Raw genomic sequence first — 22,265 nt, 5'->3', positions numbered from 1 at the left:
ATTTACGTCTTTCTAAGTTACTGGAAAAGCTGCAGGACCAACGACTCAGGATCGACACCAAGACTTTCATCTTCGACAATAACAACGCCTGTATGCAGAGTGCGCCTCTGAAGGAGCAAAAGCTGAGATACATGGCCTTTTTTCCCTACAGACCTACCCCTTTACGCCTTCTTTATATTCCTAACATCAGGAAAAAAAGTTTCGTACATGAGCTGCTGTGGCAAAATACTCAAGTCAGCCCCCCCTGAAGCTTTCTAGATTCTTCTAGCTTGTACTTTGAAATTTGTGAAGGTTTTGTTTAAAAACAACAAAAAGTGTTGAGAAGGCGAAAGCCTTTTTACCAACAATCACACACACACACACACAAACACACACACCCACACACTCACACACACACACACAACACATATATATATATATATATATATATATTATATATATATATATATTATATTATATATATATATATGTATAATTATACATAAGTGTTTTGGGGTGTGTGTGTGTGCATTTGTTGACACATATAAAACACCCATATATATTATATATTTTATATATATATATATATTTTATAATATATATATATTAATATATTATATATATTCAAAATATATCTTTGTATATATATATATATATATATATATTAATACATATATATTTAAAACATATATATTATAATATATATATATATATATATATATATTAAAATATATATATAATATAAAATATATAATATTATATATATATATATATAAAATATATATGTGTGTGTGTGTGTGGTGTGTGTGTGTGTGTGTGTGTGTGTGTGTATACCATATGTTTGTACAAAAATATTTTAATTATATATATATATATATATGTATATAGTATAATATATATTTGATATATATATGTATATATACATATATAAATATATATACATATATATATATAATATATATATTATATATATATATTTATATATATATATATATACACATACGTATACATATATATACACATTTATATATATTTGTATATACAAACATACAAAATATACAAACTATATTTATATGTGTGTGTGTGTGTGTGTGTGTGCATAAGTGTGTGCTCTTTTATGTATGTATGCAAGTATGTATCTGTGCACACACACACACACACCCCACACACACACACACCACACATATATAGATAAAATATATATATATATATATATATATAGATATATATATATAATATATATAATATAAATACACATGTACATACATATATATATATATATAAAATATATATATATAAAATATATATATATATATATAATACACACACACACAATGTATATGTATATTATATATATATATATATATATATATTTTATTTAAAAATATATAATATACAAAAATATGTATACACACCCCACACACACAAAACACACACACACACACACACACACACACACACACACACGCACACACACCACCACACACACCACACACACACACACACGGTGACTCGAACCTCAAACCCTCAGATTGCCGTCGTGACAGTCTTGAGTCCGACGCTCTAACCTTTCGACCACCGCAGCTTGACGATCAGGGGCTTCCATGATTTTTTTTTGGCAATTTAGAGCGGTGGTTTCCCATTGCCTTCCGCCCGGTGTTTTTTTTTTTTTTCCCGAGTCACCATTCTTTTTACCCGGCACTGCGGGGGGGCTGACTTGTCCCCGTGGCTGGTAGGCAATCGAGGGAATTCCCCCCTAAAAAAAACCCTTATAATTTAAATTTAAATTTTTTAATTTTGATCGGTTAACCACCCCCACCCCCCCAAAAAAACAAACCAAAAAAAAAAAAAAAAAAAATTTTAAAATTTTTAAAAAAAAAAAAAATTTTCCCCAACAAAAAACAACAAAAAAAACCAAAAAACCCACACACCAAAACAAAACCCCCCCCCCCACACACATAAAATATAAAGTGTATATTTACATTTTTACACATATAAAAAATAAAAAATCTATACTATGGATTCATATACTTACATAATACATATATGAATATGCATGGTGTGTATGTATATAGGTTGTGTGTGGTGTGTTTTTGCATTATGTATGTTGTATGCATATAATAATAGGTATGTGCCATGTATGTTTTATCGTATTTGTATTGAGATTTGTTTCATGCATGTATGTGTTTTTTTATGTCGTACATATGCTTTTAGCGTGTTTGTTTTTTATGCTTTTTGCTTTTAAATTTTTGTAGCAGTTGGATGCTTGAAGCATGTATTATGTTGTTGAAAGGATGGGTGGTATTTCAATGGTTTGGGATTCATGTCGAACAGATTTCGGTAGAACAAGAAGGGAATACAAGAAAAACCCCGAATATGCGAAGGGCCCCTTTTTGCATTTTCTGCTTCATCAAAGGGAAAAGATAGGCTACATAGGGGTGTATTTTTAACCCTTGTAGCTCTAGTCATTTTCTGCTCGAGAAGAGTAAATGCGAAAAAAGGGTTTGGGGAAATTTGTGTGTTTTCTTGTATTCCCCTTTGTTGTTCTATTTTTATATTTTTATGTATGCATATGTTTGCGTTGTTCAATATTATTTTTTCCCTAAAAAAGGATGGTACATCCTACAAGGGGTCGCCCGTGTTCTATAGTAAGGAGTCATATTTTTTTCGTTGTTTTTTCGTTTTACGCTATTAGGAAAAAATAAAAACCCGGGAAAGGATGTTGTAAAAAATTTCCCCGGCGTGTCAGACAAACGCAGCGGGTTAAAGACCGATAATTTGGCAAAACAAAATACAGTGAAAAATCGTTATTTAAACACAAGAGAAGCATAAAATACAGAATTTGTTAAAAGGAAAAAAAGAATTTTAGTCACAGTGACGGAAGGGGAATGGAATAGAAGATAAAGGGGATTAGAGGAAAAAGGAAAAGAAAGACATTATGGGTGAAAAGGAGTTATAAATATAGAGAGAGAGATATGGGGCAAAAGTAAGGAAGGGCCATGAGTCAGCGCGGGAATGAAATAAAATGTGTGATACAAAAAAAAACCCTTCGTTATTTCCCAGCAGCATTTACCGGTTCATTTCACTCCTTTTTATTATTTTAAAAAATTCTTTCCCCTTTTTCTTTGTTTCCCCCCCTTACTGTTCTATTAGCCATCAATTGTTTTTTAAAAAAATAGTACGCGTTTTAAAAAAGACGCCGAACAAAGAAAAAGAAATATATTAAAAATATATATATATATATATAATATAAAATATATATATCAAATAAATTTTATAATATATATATATATAATATTATATAATATATAAAATATATTTTTATTAATTATATATATTATATTAAAAAAAACAATTGCGAAAAGTGAAAATAGGGGAAGAGAAATCCCATGAAAGCCCAGCACTCATAATACTTTTACCACGTAATACTAGCGTTTTTATCATTTTTGCTTTCGTGCTTACGAAGGATATTGGTTTATTGATTCCCTTACGAACTGAAAAAACCCTTTGTCCTACGGATCTTTCAGTAAATTTTTTAAAAGGTTAAGGACCGGAGAAAAAAAATTTTTTGCGGACGAATTCATACAGTGGAAAAGTGAAAGATTTTTTGATACGCTTTGTCTTTGCAATAGAAGATAAACAAAAAAACTTTTTTCGGTGGAAATACGGGTTAACGTTTATCTCCTGGTGTGTTCTACTTTAATCTCTCTATCTAAGGGGGAATTACGTAACATGCTAATATTATATATAATATATATATATATATATATATATATAAATATATATATATATAAATATATATTATGTGGTGTGTGTGTGTTGTGTGTGTTGTGTGTGGTGTTTGTGTGTGGTGTGTGTGTTGTTGGTGTGTGTATAGAAAAACACACACGCACACAATAACTGACATTTAGCGGGTAAAACAAAGGGAAATGAAAATCAGTTATTGTTTGATTTAGTTTTTTTTGATGAATTCAGAAAATGCGTACAAAGTCAACAAGGATTTTCTCATTATTATATATTTAAAGCGTAGCGGTTTTTTAGAAAAACGTTTTGTTTGCAATGTTATCTGAATCCTATTCTTTGCACCACAAAAATAATAATTTTTATCTACCCGGCGTGCGCTTGTGTGGGGGGGAGATGAAAACCTTTTTTCGAAAAATACTTACTTTTTTTCTGATTTCCTTACACTTAATGTGGTTTCTTTTTGTCGTGCACAAGTATCGGTCTGTTTTTGGTGAAGGATTTTGGTTAGTATAAAATTCCTTTCATGGACCCTTTCATAACAGCATACGGGATGTAATTATGCATTAACACAGTCATTCGGGAAACCAATTCTCAGCGAGAATTTAATATGTCCCGCAATTAAAAAAGTAAAAAAAGGTTTTCTAGGAAACAAAAGATAAAATATCTCACATCAGCATAAGAACCACGCATAGACGGCCACAACAAATATAGACCCCCCGCTAGCAGGAACAATCACAATAAACCTTCCTTTTAAGCAACGGGAACCTTTGGGGAATTTCTATGACGCCAGTTTCCCCAAAGGGCCAAGACAGGATATGAAAATCCTTTTTTAATTGCTGTAAATTTCCAAAAGTTTTTTTAAAATGAGGTTTACAATCGGAAACAAAGGGGCGATGTTTCTCGAATCTTTGTCTTTCCTTCATTTCCAAAACCGCTATGTGTCAAATAAAATTGTCCCCTGTTTCAGTTGAAGCACTTCAAAAACGACGGAAGAAAAAACTTTTTGGATTGAAGGTAAAAAAATCTAAAAAAGTATGGTTTTGTGTCTCCTGTGTAATTATATATATATTAATATATATATATATATATAATTTTTTGGGTATATTATATAATATATATAAAATGTATATATATATATAATATATATTATATATTTCACAGGGACACATAAAACCCATATCGTTTCAGACTTTTTCCGTATCATATCCATAAATGCTTTTTTATTCCCCGTATTTTAAGGACGTATGGTCAAAAAACATTGTCCACTGTTTCAGATTGTACAGCCCAAATACGCGGGAAAGAAAAGCATTTATGGAATGATCGGTAAAAGATTAAACTGTATAGAGTATGTGTCTCCCGTGAATATATATATAATAAATATATATAATTTTTATATATATATATATATATAAATATATATATATATAAATATTATATATATAATATATATATATATATATATATATTATATATATATATTCCAGGGACACTCTCTATACAGTTTCAGATTTTTACCTTCAATCCCTAAAGCTTTCATTTCCCCGATTTTTAAAATGCTGTACAACTGAAACAGTGGACAATTTATTTGACACATAGCGGGTTTTTTTGGGAATAAGGAAAGACAAAGATTGATAAAATCGTCCATTGTTTCCGATGTAAACCCTCATTTTAAAGTACATTGGAAGTTTTTCAGCATATTATAAAGGATTTTCATATCCATGTCTTGGGCCTGTTTTGGAACTGGCTCATAGTAATTCCAGAGAGGCTGCCGTTTCTTAATGTAAGGTAAGGGTTTGTATGTGATATGTTTTCCCGCTAGTGGGTGGTCTTATTTTTATGGGCCGTCTATGCGTTTTCTTTATAGCTGTTTGGAGATGATATTATCATGTTTCCTAGTAACCCTTTTTTTCTGTTTTTTTTGCTGGACATATTTTAATTCTCGTGAGAAGTGGTTTCCCGAAGACTGTGTTTAAAGATACATTTCATCCGTATGTGGGTCGAAACTGATGTAGAGTTTGTGTCTCCTGTGTATATATTATATAATTATATATATATATATATATATATATATATGTATAATATAAAATATATATATAAATATATATATATATATATATATTGTGTGGTGTGTGTGTGTGTTGGGTGTGTGTGTGTGTGTTTTGTGTGGTGTGTGTGTGTGTGTTATAATTATATATAATATAATATATATTAATTTTATAATTATATATATATTCCACATTTAATATGATAGATAACCCCAGTTTTTTTAATAAGACACGGAAAAAACGTTTTTTTTTGGACATGAGTAATAATAATATAACAATTATAGAAAAAAAATCAAACAGTCGTTTGATAAGTAAAAGCCGTTTTTTTTCTGAAAAAAAATAATCAGAATTTTTCATAGATTGCTATATATTTTCTTATTCTATTTTGTTTCATGTAAATCTTCCGCTATGACGTCTTTCCTTTCAGATTTAGTCAATATGCCCAGAAATATAAAACAAAAACCTCAAGTAATTTTAAGGGGATCGACCAACGTAAAAAAAAAAAACCGAATCGAGGTTGCCCCTTTTCGTTAAAAATAATAAATAAAAAAAATCTCCAGCGAATTTTTAAAAATTTTTTTTCTCTTAAATTTGATGACCTAAGGACAAGAAAAGTTGTAAATCTTGTAGTAATACACACACAAAAGGAAGTCACGCACACAAAAAACACACACACACACAGATGTACCCAAAAAGGGTGAGTTTTTAAAGCTTTTGTGAAGGGAGGCCTACATACAGTGCCCGGCCAGAGGGGAGACATGTTAGGGGGGTCAAAGCGAAGATTTTGGAGAATTCACGAAAGTTCTCAACAATTCAGAGAAAATATCTGAGAGTGTCCCAAAAGGGCTAAATATTCTCAACCATTTGTCTGAAACAGACGTTTGCCACATGAAAAAATTTAACAAATAGATAGATTAAATTAAGTTTTAATATAACTCAAAAAAGGTATTTGTGTGTGTGGGTTTATAATATAATTTTATATATATAATATATATATATATATAATATATATTTTATTAACTTATGCCCAGGGGTACATTCACTCTAAATAAATAAAACCGACATCAAAAGACGAGTGAACTGTGGCTCACTTTGTTTTTATGTTCAAAAAAATAAATTCAGGGTTTCAGAATGTTTTTTCTCGAGGGGAAAAAAAATTGTCCCGGAAGACACATATGAATGTGAATATTTTCAGAAAAAAAAAAGTGAAAATGAAAAAATTCCTTTGCTGAAGCGCCGAGCCCTGTTATAGCATTCTGTGAAATATAGATAAAAAAATACTTAAAAAATTTAAAGACGATGCTTTTTCTAAAATAAAATATGTGTACATGAATAACACATCAAAAAAGTCCCAGGTACAAAAAAACTCATCGGTAATAAAAATGCCGTGCTCGTAGGGCCCCGGCGGGGTTTCTTGTTTTCGGGGCTTTTTTTAATTTTCACTGCCTAGGCAGCCCTTACGTTTAATCCCTTTAAAAGTTTTAAAACTTTTTAACCAAATGATGTACGTTTTTCTTTTACAAAGATGCAAAATTAAAGAATTTTTTGGGTTGGAAACTTTTTTTTAGAATTTGTAAAATAATTTATTTGCTGGTTTCTTGTATCAGATTTTTTTTTACTCTTGCTTGAACATTTTTTGAAATTAAATGGAAGCATTGTGTGATCATTTATTAAAAACTTTATATTATTAATAATAATTTAGCAAATTTAGAATATAATTTGCTCCTTACGTAAAAAAAGATATTATTTTAAATGAAATACAAATGGAATGTATTATATTAACAAGCAAATCAGATGCAGAAAAATCCAATTTCAGAAACCCGCCCGATATAATTTTTTTTTTCTCAAATTATTTTTAATTTTTAAATTTTATATAATCATAAAGTGGGTGATTGGGTTATTTTATATATTATATATATAATATATTATATATATATATATATATTAAAAATATATAATATATATATGTATATATTTTATACACACACACACCCAACACACACACACAAAAACCACACACACACACACACACAACCCCTTAATAATATATATATAATTTATATATATATATATTTTATTATAATATATTAATTGTGTGTGTGTGTGTGTTGGTGGTTGGTTGTGTGTGTATATATTTATTATTACACACATTGTACCAATATAATATATGTTCTAATACTAAACCAATCTGTTATCTATTATATACATTAGATGTAATTTTTTTTTTCTTTCTCTTTTTATTTATATATATATTTATATATTATATATATATTATAAATATATATATAATATTTATATTATAATATATATATATATTATGGGGGTGTGTGTGTGTGTGGTTGTGTGTGGGGGTGTGTGTGTGATATAACCGTGTGTGTGGTGGTTGTAAACCGTGTGTGGTGTGTGTGTGTAAAAATAAATATATAATAATATATATATAAAATATATATATAATATATATAAAAATTTAATATATAATATATAATATATATATATATTTTATATATATATATATATATAAAATATTATAAAAATTATATGACCATCTCGGTATAGCTCTGTAGGCCGACTATCGCGTGCTCTTAGTGTTATTTACAAAAAATATTGGGGGATATTCGGGGGAAAACTCCCCAAGTTGATTCTCAAATGATTTAGGACACTCAGCCTGTGAAATTTTTGAGCAGAGTTGAAAAAAATTTTTGAGACACCTCAGCAAAATCTGAGTCATTTTCGCTGTCTCAGACGATTTTGCCGTCGAAAATTTTCGGGGATCCCGCCCCTTTTTCTGCTAAAGCATCTGGCAGAGTTCAGGGACCTCCTCTTTCTCCCCTTTTCTCTCACCCCAATCTCTCTCCTTTCTCTCTCTTCCTTTTTACTCTCTCGCCTACTCTCTCTCTCTTCCCCTCTCGCTTTTCTTTTTGTCTGTCTGTCTGTCTGTCCTTGTCTTTTTTATACAAAGGTCGTGCACAAAAACCCCAAAAATATGATCTCTATGAAATATAGTTTAACTGTATGGGATTTTACTAAATTTATTGTCCATATGTCATTTACTCAATAAGGGGTATCTGTTCATACAACTATGTACTTAGAAGATTATTCAACTCGTATAATTTTTAAAATTGGAAGTCATTCGCTACAACAAACCACTCTGAGCTGCGAAATAAAAACTAATATCGGGTTTTTCTACTGTCAGAACTTTCCGATATGACGAAGCGATAAAAACAACGTATATTTTAAAAGAATAAACAAAATAGTTTATTTTAATAGTCGCTATGTGTAGAAGTGTGTCTCGTAAGTTTATGTAGAGAATGTGGGTTAATAAAACATCATAACTAAAAAATTTTCATCACTTTATTTAAGACCAAAGTTAAACTTATGCAGCGGGGTTCGGGATGCCACTCACACTCCCTGTTTTTACACACCCTGGCAGTGAACACAGAACACGCCCAATTAAAATGAGAATGTAAACAAAAACGTTTTTTTTCGATTTTCCGTTTTAGAAAAGCGTAGAATTATGATTTTTTATATATATTACATAAAACATTATTTTAAAATATATATATATATTATATATATAATAATATTATATATATTATTATTATATATATTTGTGTGTGTGTGGTATATATGACACACATTACAAAATATTTACATATACATATTACTTTTATATATATATATATAATATAAATTATATATATATATTAAAATATATATATATTTATATTTTTTTTGTGTGTGTGTGTATTTATGTACAAACATATACATTAATTTTTCTATACATATATACTTTTTAATGTATATAAAATATATATATATATATATTATAATTGTTTTAATATATAAAAAAATATATTTATATTAATATATAAATATAAAATATATAATAATTAATATATATAATATATATTATATTTACATTTACATGTAAAGATATGTATATTTTATATAAATAATTATATAATATAAATATTTAAAATACTATATATAAATATAAATTTTTTTATAGTAATTTTTACAAATTAAATATATTATTATATATAAAATTTATATATATATATATATAAATATATCAAACTATATATCTATATATATTAATATATATATTCAGACATATATGTCTGATATAAATAAATTTTTTTAAACTTCATATGAAGGCCGTGGGGCGACGTAGACACGGAACAAGATTGTCACGACGGGAATCGAGTTTGAGGGTTCGAGTCACCGGGCCCGGGGCGTGTTTCCCCCCGGGCAAGGAACTTACCTCGATTTCCCTCCTAGAAAAAGACAATCGCCTTGAAAGTCAAACCAAGTGTGTAGGGGAAATCACCCCCGTGATTAGGAAGGCATCCAATAGGCAAGGGTGGCACTGCCATTATAACCCCCTAGGAGTGAAAATTTAGAGAGGCCTATGTTCTGCATGGAATGAATGGCTGTTGAAAAAAAAAAAAATTCTATAATATATATATTAATATAAATAAAATATATTATATATATATATATATATATATATATTTTAAAATTAAGATGTATTTTTATATTTATATATTATAATATTTTTATATGTCTAAATTTTATATTACGAAAATTATTTTTTATATACAAATATATGTTTATATAATAAATATGTTTTTTATAAAATATATATGCATATATAATATATTATATATATAAATATATATATATAATATATATATTTAAAATATATGTGATAAAACATAAAGATATATTATTTTATTATATAATATATATATATATATATATATTAATATATATATATATATAATGCATACAGGTTGCTATATAAATAGTTATATATCATAATTACCACATTGTATAAAATTTTATGTTTTTTTTAAAAATAAGCAGTAATATATATATATATATATAATATTAAATATATATATAAAATTTTATATATATATATTATTTGTTACACCGACCGCCTCGTCTCTCTGCCCACAAAGGGGGCTAGGCGATGGGGTGCTATCCACAGGGTCGTGAACATGAAAGCTCCCAAAAGGCAAACCCAGCACCACAGCGTCCCCGAACACCCGAGGGAAACCCAGTGGCGAGGTAGGCACAAATAAACACAAAATTTCTGTCTTTCCTTTTTTTACACAATTTAATTTTACCCCTACACTTTTCTATAGGGACCCCAAAAGGGGGGGAAATCGCAGTCACACTGCACGATACGCTTTAAAAAAGGGGAAAACAAAGTTTTTCAGGTTTACAAGGGGACACACGAGGTTTTTCCCGGACAGCACCCAACTGGTCATCTTGGGTTGTTTCCCCCCTTCTTCGTCACAGCCAGTGTGTCATGTTTTCCCAGGATCCTTTTCATTTTAACACATGCCCAGGTCACCCTTTCAGTTAAATATGTTTCGCACAAGAAAAGACCCACTGGCGTAGAAATATTTTAATATATAATATATAAATATAAATATATATATATTATAATAATATTATTATATTATATACACCAATATTACAATGTAATACATATGTAAACTAAAAATATATCACTTTACAACAATATATGTAATTCAATATAATTTATATATATATATATATTATTATATAATAAAATATTTAATTTATTTTTACATTTTAATATGTATAAATTATATATATTTATATATAATATAATTATATATATTATATATATATTTTGAAATTTTTTAAAAAACATTGGCGCCAGGTATGATATTCGTCATATCAATTCTTTTTTTATTACAACCATGTACGTAATGTGCATCTTTACATATAAAAATAAATGAACTTAGGAATTAAAATCAGGACATTGTTAAAAATCTATTAAGTAAAATATCTGATACAAACACATTTATCGGAGGGGCTAATAAAAGAAAAAAAAAAAAATTTTGGGATAAGCCATAAAAAACTATCTATTTTGATCTATCTTAAATGGAAACCCCTTAGTTCCCAAAAAACCTTAAACATCACCAGCCTATTAGCCTTTCCCTATTGTGATATCCACAGACACATACGCGTTTTCCCTTTGAATAAATTTAAAAGCACTTTTAAAAAAGTACGTACGATATCAATGACTTTTTCATTATAATTTTTAAGAACGTTTTTCATGGGTTTTTCAATAATGTTTTTGGAATATGTTTTTATTTTTAAAGAAGAAGCTTTTGCCGAATAAAATTCCAACGAATATTAAAGTAACAGCGAGTGGGGTTTAAAAGAAGGGAGGTGAGGTGGGAAATCCCGAATCCCGCTGCAGTAAGCAGTATTTTTGGGTTTTAATAAAAATGATTGAATTTTGTTATGTTTTTTTATTCCTCCCATTCTCGTATGTAATATATATATTATAAATATAAAAATTATAATTATAATAATAATATATTATACATATTTTAAAAATATTATATATATATATATAATTATTTTATTATATATATAAAATACTGTGTGGGAGTGATGAGTGGGGGGTGGGATGGGTGGGTGGGTAGGGGGGTGTGGGTGGGGTTTGGTGTTGCATATAATATATTAATATATAATATATATAAAATATATATAATATAATATATGTGTGTGTGTGGTTGTTGTGTGTGTTGTGGGTTTTTGTGTGTGTGTGTGTGTTTGGTGTGGGGTGTGTGTGTGTTATGTGTGGGTGTTTGGTTGTGTGGGGCGTGTGTGTGTGTGTGGTGGTGTGTGTGTGGGGGTGTGTTTTTGTGTGGTGTGTGGGTTTTATATAAATAATCTATCATATAAATTACTTGAGATCTATCTTAAGTCTTTTTATATTTTATATAATTGTATATTATGTATATATAGATATGTACACACACACACACACAAAAAACAACACAAAACACACACCCCACCACACACACACACAAAAACACACCATACACACATACAACACACACAACACACATACACACACACATACACACACACATCATACACACATACAAACACACATACACACACATGCACACACCACATACAACCCCACACACACACACACACACACACATATAATAATATATATATATATTATTATATTAATATATATATTATATTATATAAAGTTTTATGTATATATATTATATATTAATATATAAATTTTTAAATTTTAAATTTTAAATATATTACAAGGGTCATAATATTTATATTATTTATTATATATATAATTTTAAAATTTTATAATTTTATATAATAATATTAATATATATATATATAATTAATTATACATATATATATATATTATATATATATATAATAATATATTTAATAATATATACAATTATATATTTATTTATTTATATATTTTATTATATTTTTAATAATATATATATAATATTATATATATTATCATATATATTTATATTTTATATAATATTTATATATAGTATATATATTTTTTTTTTCTTTTTTTTTTTTTCTTTTTTTTTTTTTTTTTTTAACGGTAGTTTCATTTTTGAGCCGCCTGGTCACAGCATGAACTTAATTGTATTTTTTAGGTTGTGATGCCGGGAGTGAGTACGGGGTAGGGTCCCCCATTTCCCTTTTCCCCGGGAGATTTCCGGTGTTCCTTTTGGGTAATCATTCTCTCTTTTTTACCCGGGGCTTGGACCAGCACTGTTTGGGGCTGGCTTGGCCACCCAGTGGCTAGGTGGCAATCGGGGTGAAGTTCCTTGCCCAAGGAAAAAAACCGCCGGCCGGTGACTCGAACCCGTACTCAGATTGCCGTAGCCAGTCTTGAGTCCGAGCTCTAACCCTCGGCCATATATTATATATGTGTGTATCAACTAAGGGATCCGGGCCCCGGGGTCCCGCACTATTGACTCCCTTTCCCATTTTTACTAGAAAGGGGACACAATCTGACTAAAATACCCTTCGTGTTTTCCCCCTGTAGCGGGGGGGGCGGGGGGGGAGATTTCTGCATGAAAATTTTCTTGGGGCAAGTTCCAGGTGTACCCTTTTAATTTTCATTAAAAGTAATCATTAAAAAAAACAAAAAAAAAAGTAGGAAAATACTAATATATAAACTAGGAAAACAAAGAACAAAAAAAGGGGACAATGGTTATTAAAAAGCTGCCGTCAGAAAAAAAAGAAATTTTCAAAATAAAGTACTAAGCTAAAGGTTAAATTAAAACCACGAAAAAAAGCCCTAGATGCCCTTTAGTTTTTTTTTTTTTGTTTTTTTCCTTCTTTTTTTCAAGTGCCCCGTCCTACAAGGCGTTGGGGATCAGGATTTTCCGATTTTCTTACAGTTTAGAAAGGCGGTTTTCCATTCCTTCCGCCCGGTGTTTTTTTTGAGTCCCTTCCCCTTTTTCCCCGGGGTTGGGGCCGGCACTGACTGGCCGGTTGCCCACCCCGCGGCTAGGTAGGGAACGAGATCCCTTAGGGAAAAACCTTTAAATAAATTTTTTAAAAAACCTAAAAAAACGGGGGCGAGAAGACTGAAAGGGGCATCTCAAAGGGAAGTAAATCTGATGCTCGCAAACAAAGTAAGTAACTTTTGATAAAAAGGTAATAAAAAAAATCTTAAACATGATTAGGAAAAATGAAAAAAAACCAAAAAGAACGATAAAAACAACAGACAAGTAGAAACGAAAGGTATAAAAGGAAAAAAGAGAACGGCAATCAGGCAGACAAAACAAAAGCGCAAAACAAACCCAAAGACACACAAAAAAAAAAAAGACATAAAACCCACCGAAGAATACACGAAAATTTGAGCGACAAATCCGGGGGAGGAGAAATTGTGGTGCTCGCGGGGAAAGTTGCAAAATAACGGGTTTTCCTTACAATTATACCACATTTTTGTGGTAAGGTGCATTAAAAATATATAAATTATATATTAAAATTTTAAAATTATATTATATATATATATATATATATATTAAAAATACAATACAAATTTAATTTTTAAATAAATAATAATATTATAATATATATTAATATATATAAAATACAAAATTACAAATTGATAAATATATATATATAAATTAATAATTAATAATTATATATAATATATATGTTAAGTTTTAATTCAATATATTTTTATTTTAAAATAATTATTTTTTATATATATAATATCCCAAAAAATTATAAAATTATTTATTATATATATTATTATATATATATATATTATTTTATTTTAAATATGGATATTATTATATATATATTATTTATAATAGGTAATTTATAATATAATATATATTTTATATATAATATTATATATTTTAATATTATATATAAAACACCCCCACTTTATTTGGGGTGTGTGGGGTGTGTGTGGTGGGGGTGTGTGTGTGGTGTGCGTGTGTTGTGTGTGTGTGTGTGTGTGGTGTGTGTGTGTGTGGTGTGGTGGGTGGGTTAATAATATAAAAATATAATATAATTTATAATATAATATAAATTTTAAAATATATATACACAAATATATAGAATACCGCACACACACACACACACAAACACCAACTAGTAAATTATATTATTAATATAATATATAAATATATAATATAAATTTATTTATTTTTTATTTATTATTTTTTTATTTGTCTTTTCTTTCTTCTTTTTTCTATTCTTTTTCGATATAAGTGTATATAATATTAATATTTATATATTATTATTAAAAAATTTATATATATATATATATACAATTAAACATAAAATTAATATATACATATATATATATAATATATAAAAATATATAAAATATGTGTGGGGTGTGTATGTGTGTGTGTGTGTGTGTGTGTGTGTGTTGTGTGTTTTGGTGTATGTGGTGTGTTGTGTGTTGTGGGTTGTGTGGTGTGTGTGTGTTGGTGTGTGTGCGTGTGCGTGTGCGGTGCGTGGGGTTTTTTTGGTTGTGTGTGTGTTGTGTGTGGTGGTGTGTGTGTGGGTGTGTGTGTTGTGAGTGAGTGTTGTGTGTGTGTGTGTGTGTGTGGTTGTGTGATGTTACGATGCTAAGATTTTTACTTTCAGGCAATTGCCAAAAAAATTTTTTTTATTTCATATTTTAGGAAATAAGTATCATGATGGAATATTTTTAGTTACCCGTTTCGTTTTCTTTTAAAAGACATTAACTAATTTTTTCTTTTTTCTGGGGTAACTTAAATTTTTTTACATCCATATGGAAAGAATGTTATGATACGACCCTTTTTTTTTGCAATTAGATAGGAACATAAACAGGAAAAAAAAAGAAAAAAAAAAGAGAAAAAACCCAATCCTGCCTGAACAACAAAACACAATCTAATTTTTGAGTCCCAGACGATAAGAGAAAAGGGGGATGGGGGAAGAGACAGGAAATTAATATATTAAATATACTATATATATATATAATATATATATATATATAATAATAAAATTTTATATATAATATATAAATTATATAATAATTGCTACCCAGGGGGTTTTGTCTCTGGCAAAAACATGTTTTTACTGAAGGGCCCGGGGAAAAATGACGCAGCTGGCTAGGCGGGGGGGGAGAAAAAGCCAAGAGACGCTTTTGGGTGCTGCCCCTTGAAGCCCTCTTTGGGGTTGCCCTTGTGCCCTATAAAAAATTTGGTTGCCCTTTTTAAAAGCTGTATTGTGCTGTGGACATGCGGGTTTCCCCCCTGTATTGTGCCTTAAAAAATGTAGGGTAAATAACTTGTGTAATAAAGGAAAGACTGTCATTTTGGTTTCTTCTTTCCCTCCCTCGCCACTTGGCGTTTCCTCCCCTGGTTTTCTGGACGCTGTGGGTTCGGTGCCTCTGGGCTTAGTGTTCACCCCCTGTATTAACCCGCCTTTGCTAGCCTGCCTTGGTTGGTGGAGAGAGACGAGGCGCCGGGCGTAAAAAATGGTGCAGAAGGGGATTTGGATTTTTGTTTTTCGTGAGAGCGTGATTTATCAGTCCCCCAAAAGTGGCGGCACCCATGAGAGAGAGGAGGTTTGATGAGGCAGGCAGAGTGAGGTGAAGCCGAGCAGATGGCCCTGATCACCCCATGGGCCGGATGGGGGAGGAAATGACAAAAGGGCAAAAGAGAGGCCAGAGGGCACACAGCAGGCGCACCATCTCGTCGAGATGCAGGAAAGGGAAAGGCAGAGGAACGTTTGCCAACTTGTTGAAGTGTACGAGCAACTTGCATCTGTAAAGATGGAAATCAGCAGTACACCGAAAAGGGCCCTGCAACAGCGTGGAGTGTGATGGGGAGGGAGCCGAAGGGAAAGGTTCGGGGCCTGAGGGAGGAAGTAAAGGCGGAAAGGGCGGGTCACGAGTTTTAACGTTGCAAGCAGAAAAGCAACGAGGTTCTGGCAACAGATGCCAGAGTGCCCGATTACTGGGGTCTCCCCTGGGTCCGGGGCGGGAAACCCCCGGCCTTGCAGCATCGTGTCGGAGCCGGGGGTTCGCTGCAGAAGGCGGGGGACCGATCGGAACCGCTTCCTTGGGTATGGTGGCGGAAAACTCGGCCCGGGTCAACCCCCCTCGTTCCCTCCCACCCCCTTCCTCCTCCCCGGGGGGTTTTAGTTCACGGCACCGTTCCCCCCTGCACCCCCCTCGGCCCCAGACATTCTGTGAGGGTAAGCCAGCGGGGCCGGGGGAAAGGTGACTGGGAGGCATTGTCGCCCAATTGAAATGCTGGCATCTCCCCAGGGCTGGAGCCAGGAAGAAAAGGGCCCCTGCACTGGTAACAGCACAAGGGGCCCGGGGTGGAAGTGCTGGGGTATCTCCGCCTCCCAACATGCCCTTACACCCGTGCGGGTTTTGAAACCCGTTTGGGCCCCACCCCCAGGCCCCGAGGTATATCGGGCCCACTTGAGAAGGGGATCTGAGCGTGGCGAGCACGTCCCAGCTGGCGCAAGATGTGGGGGCTTGTAAGGAGGTCTACCCTGCGGCTGGGAAGAGATGATCTGGCCCTCCCCGGTTTCTTTTTTGCGCTTCAGGACCAGCAGCTGCAAATCTACGTCAAGCAGGACACCCCTGAGGACCTGAGGGCCTGGCGGGGCCTTGGAGTTCGAGCCTTCTGAAGGAACGAGGGCCTGGGCCAGCGCTCAGCCCCCCGTGACCCCCGGGGGCCGGAAGGCTAAAGTGGAGAAAATAGCATTGGGGAAAGGGTGAGCCCGGAAACTTTCCAAGGCTTTGTTGGGTGCGGAGAGGTGGGCACAGACGTATCGGTTCGGAGGAAAGGGGAACACTCCCCAACCGGCGGATCTGATCCCTTTCCCAGAGTGCTGCAAGGAGTGGCAGGTATGGTCACCACCCGAGTCATGTCCTAAGGCAAAGGGAAATGGTACAGGGGAAAACTCGGACGGGCTGGAGAAGGGGGCCCAAAACCCCCGTCCTCGGTTCCCGGCCCCCACTTTGGGGAAGCTGCCGTCGAACCAGACGATGGGGGAGGGCTCATAGATGGGGAAACCTGCCGCCTGAAGTGGGGAAATGGGGGTGACAAGACCCGGCGGCCGATATGTTGGCCACTATGCGACTTCCAGATCACCAAGAACTGTGTGGTGTCACGGGCATTTTGTCAGCTCAAGGGGCCCGTGGAAGTGTATTTGGGGGGCAGCACGGTGCAGCGGCTCCAGTGATGGGCCGATCTGGACGAGCATGCTTGTGGGCCTTGACACCTGAGCAGGTAAGGCGTGTGTCGACCTTGGAGGGGAAATGGGAAAAGGGCCCCGGTGAAGATGTGCCCTTTTCTTTTCCCGAGGTTGGCTGTGCAGAGGAGTACGGCTGACGATGCACCCTTTCCCCCAGGACGAGTCTAGAAAACGGTGCGACTGTCAAAGTGATACGTGGAAAAGAGGGGGTGTGGAGCCCAACCCAAAAATTGCACTGGGTATGGGTCGGGTTTGGGGAGAGCCTTGTTTGGACCAGGGGAGGGGTTTGTTTCAGTTGGTAGCCCAATTCTCCGATAAGGCCCGGAAATTTTCCAGCTGGGGGGCAAAGTGGGCACTTGTGAGGGAGGGAGCATCCGAAGAGTCGTCAGGGGCAAGGGGTGGTTGGGTGGGGCCATTGCCACCTCCCGGGACTTGGCGCCCGGGGGCCGCTAACCGGGGGGGGGCACCGCGAGTTCGTGGGGAAGCTCAAAGGGGCCGGCCCGCCAGAAGGAGCCTAGACCGGCGCAGGGGAAGGAGGTAAACATAGGTGACAGGTGGGTGCATAACCCGCGTCGGAAGGAGGGCTCTCGCCCAAGTACAGAGCCCCCGGGAGGGGGCCCTACACGGGGTAGCGGCCCCCTCTATGTCACCCATCGAATTCGCAAAGGGGGAAAAAAGACCGTCTGTTGTCCATGGACCGGCTGTGGGGTTCCATGGGCCAGGAAGCTACTCCTGGGGCCTGGTGAAAAAAAAGAGATTTGCCCCCGTGCGGCGATGAGGACGTGGCAGACGCTGCCGAGATGAGACGGCATTTGGGGGTGAGGGGGGACAGCAATGTAATGGTGACCATGAACGGTTTGGGACAGGGGAACCCCTCTGGGGCCACTGCCAATCTACCGCCGCCACACCTTCCCAGAGAGACCCCAGCGAGAGCGAAAAAACCGGTGGATGAAAGATTTTTGTGTTTCTAGAAAAGATTTTATTTTAAAAATTTTTGATTTGTTTCAGGTTTAGGTATGTCAGAGAGAGGGTCGTCTGCTTGATAGGGGGGGTAGTGTACGCCCTGGGTCTTTGTCTCTTGCGAAAACATGTTTTACATGAAGGGACCTGGGGAAAAAAGAGCGCTGGGTTGGCGGGAGCGGGGGGAACAAAGCCAGAGACGCGTTGGGTGCGCTCCCGTGAAGACCTCGGGGTTGCCCTTGTGACCCGAATTTTAACTTTTTTGTTGCCCTGTTATAAGCGTATTGGCTGTGGTGCTGGTTCCCCTTATTTGCCTTAGAAAAGTGTACGGGTAAAAAACTTGGTAAATAAAAGGGAAAAGTCATTTTGTGTTTTTCTTGTGCCCGCCCCGCCACTTGGCGTTTTCCCCTCCTGGGGTTTGGGGCGCTGTGGTGCGGTGCCTCTTGGAGCGTTCATGTTCACGACCCTGATAAACACGCCCTCTGCTAGCCCCCTTGTGTTGGTGGCAGAGAGACGAGGCGGCCGGGGTAACAATATAATATAATATATAATATATATATAATATATATATTTGTGTGTGTGTGTGTGTGTGTGTGGTGTGGTGTGTGTGTGTGTGGTGTATATATAATTTTTTATATATATATTATTTATAATGTATATATATAATATATAATATATATTATATTAATATCTGTGTGTGGGGTGTTGTGTGTGTGGGGGAGTGTGTGTGTGTGGTGTGTGGTGTGTGGTGTGTGTTGTTGTGGTGTGTGGTGTGTGTGTGTGTGTTGTGTGTGTGCGTGTGTGTGTGTGTGATGTTACAGATGCTTACAGATGTTACATTCGAGGGAATTTCAAAAAACACTTTTTTATTTCAGTATTCTTTGATACAGGAAAATCCTCAAGATCTGGGGCATGGGGCCCATAGAAAAAATTTTGCTTTTTCGGGACATTGCCTTGTTTTTTTCAATATTTATTGCCGACAGATCTTTTTCTGTCAAATTATTTCTAACATATCACTTTTTTGGACATTTTTTTGTCAGGCAAAAGGGGTCCCCCAAAAGGAAATGTCTTTTCACAAATTTTTTATGTGTTATTTAAGACCTCTTTTCCCGCTCCCCCTCGGAAACTTTAATACTCTCTGTAGGCGATGACTGATTTTGGCATTCCAGCAGTATGCAGAATTTCGGCAAATCCACTCAAAGGCACTGGATATGATTTAAACGGGGGCCCACAGTGGGTTTTTTAAATTTTTTAGAGAGTTTGAGATCTTTTTTTTTCACTAAGAGAAAAACCCACATCAGGCAAACAATCAAACCCAAACTATTAAAAATTTGCTAGATTTCCCGGTCTTCTTTTAAACTAGACAAAAACCAAAAGGGCCCTATGGTCAGTTAAAAATTCAACTGAAAAACCTGAATTATTAAAGTTATTTCTGGAAAAAATGGGGGTTTCTGCTAGAAAACAAAAGGAAAAATTAATTAAAGTCTAATTTTATTGCGCCCACTCCTTCTCTCTATGTCAAAGCCACTATTTCCCTTTCATCTGGGAAATCCCCTCGGGCTTTTTCTAGAGGGGGCACTATTAATTAACGTCAAGTGGGGAGCTCTCCTGTATCATTACCTGATCTACTCTGATGAACCCACACTAAAAAATTAATAATCATAAGAGGTTACTGATGATTAATTTCAGTTAGAGGTAACTGAGGAAGGGTAATATAAAACAATTGATAATCTTACATTTTCTTGTATATTGTTTAAAAATCATTAAACTTGTACAACAAAAAAACCTTTAATTGACCAGTTTCCCCCTTCCCCACTAATGTGTGTAGTATAACTGTCCTTCTTTTTGTCTTCCTTTTTGAATCCTTGTCTGTACAGATTTTCCTCAAATTCCTTCTTTTCTTCATTTCAGTTCAGAGGATTCCTAAGGATGGCATCTCCTTTACAATCTGGGATCTCTCCAAGGATTTCTCATGGAGCAAACACAACAAAACAGAAAAAAAAACGCAAAACCTTCCTAGAAAAAAGAAAACAATGGTTCATTTTGGGAATGATAAAACAAAAAAGTTCAATATAACTAATTTTTTGTAGGAAAATAACTACTTTTGACAAACAAAAAAATTTCATATATTCATGCCATTATATACGATCTGGAGTTTTAATTTATACATTAATTATATTTTGAAACCCTCATTTTAGAAAAAAATAGTTTTTTTCTATTAAAACTTCTTTAAACTTACCCCTTGAAGGGTTTTAAATCCAAAAATAATAAACGGAAACATCTGAATGGTTCCGTGCCAGGTCAGGCACTAGTTTGAAGAAGATATTTATTTACGGGGTTTTCCAAATGAACTTTGTTATTTTCTGAAATAGATCTATAGTTTTTTATAATATTATTATTGTATTGTACAGCTGAATTTTCTTTCTTACTTCGGTATTTAAAGAATTTACAAAAACCTCTTTTAGAATTACCATCATTTGTCTTTTTCTCTCTCTCTTCTCGGGTTTTGACTATAATTCAGGGTTTAATACTTTTTGCCCCGCCCGCCTCGTCTCTCCCCCCAAACACAGGCAGGCTAGGCAGACGGCGTGCTATTCACGGGGGCTGAACACTGAGCCCACAGCGCCCCAGAACACCAAAGGGGAAAAGCCACGTGGCGAGGGAGGGCACGAAAAACCAAAAAATTTCTGTCTTTTTTTTTTATTTACACAAGTTATTTACCCCCTACATTTTCTAAGGCACAAACAGGGGGAAAACCCCATGTCACAATGCACGATACAGTTAAACAGGCAAAAACAAAATTTTTCAGGGCACAAGGGGAAAAAGAGGTCTTACAGGAGAGCCCCAACTCCCTCTATCTTGGGTGTTCCCTGCTCCTTCGCTCACAGCAGTTTTGTCATGTTTTCCCAGGATCCTTTTTATGTTAACACTGCCCAGGTCATCCTTTCATGTTAACAATGTTCGCACAGGACAAAGACCCAC

This window comes from Penaeus monodon, chromosome 8 (genome assembly GCF_015228065.2).
Source record: "Penaeus monodon isolate SGIC_2016 chromosome 8, NSTDA_Pmon_1, whole genome shotgun sequence".
In the NCBI taxonomy this organism is placed as follows: domain Eukaryota; kingdom Metazoa; phylum Arthropoda; class Malacostraca; order Decapoda; family Penaeidae; genus Penaeus; species Penaeus monodon.
Note: the sequence above shows the minus strand (reverse complement) of the source record.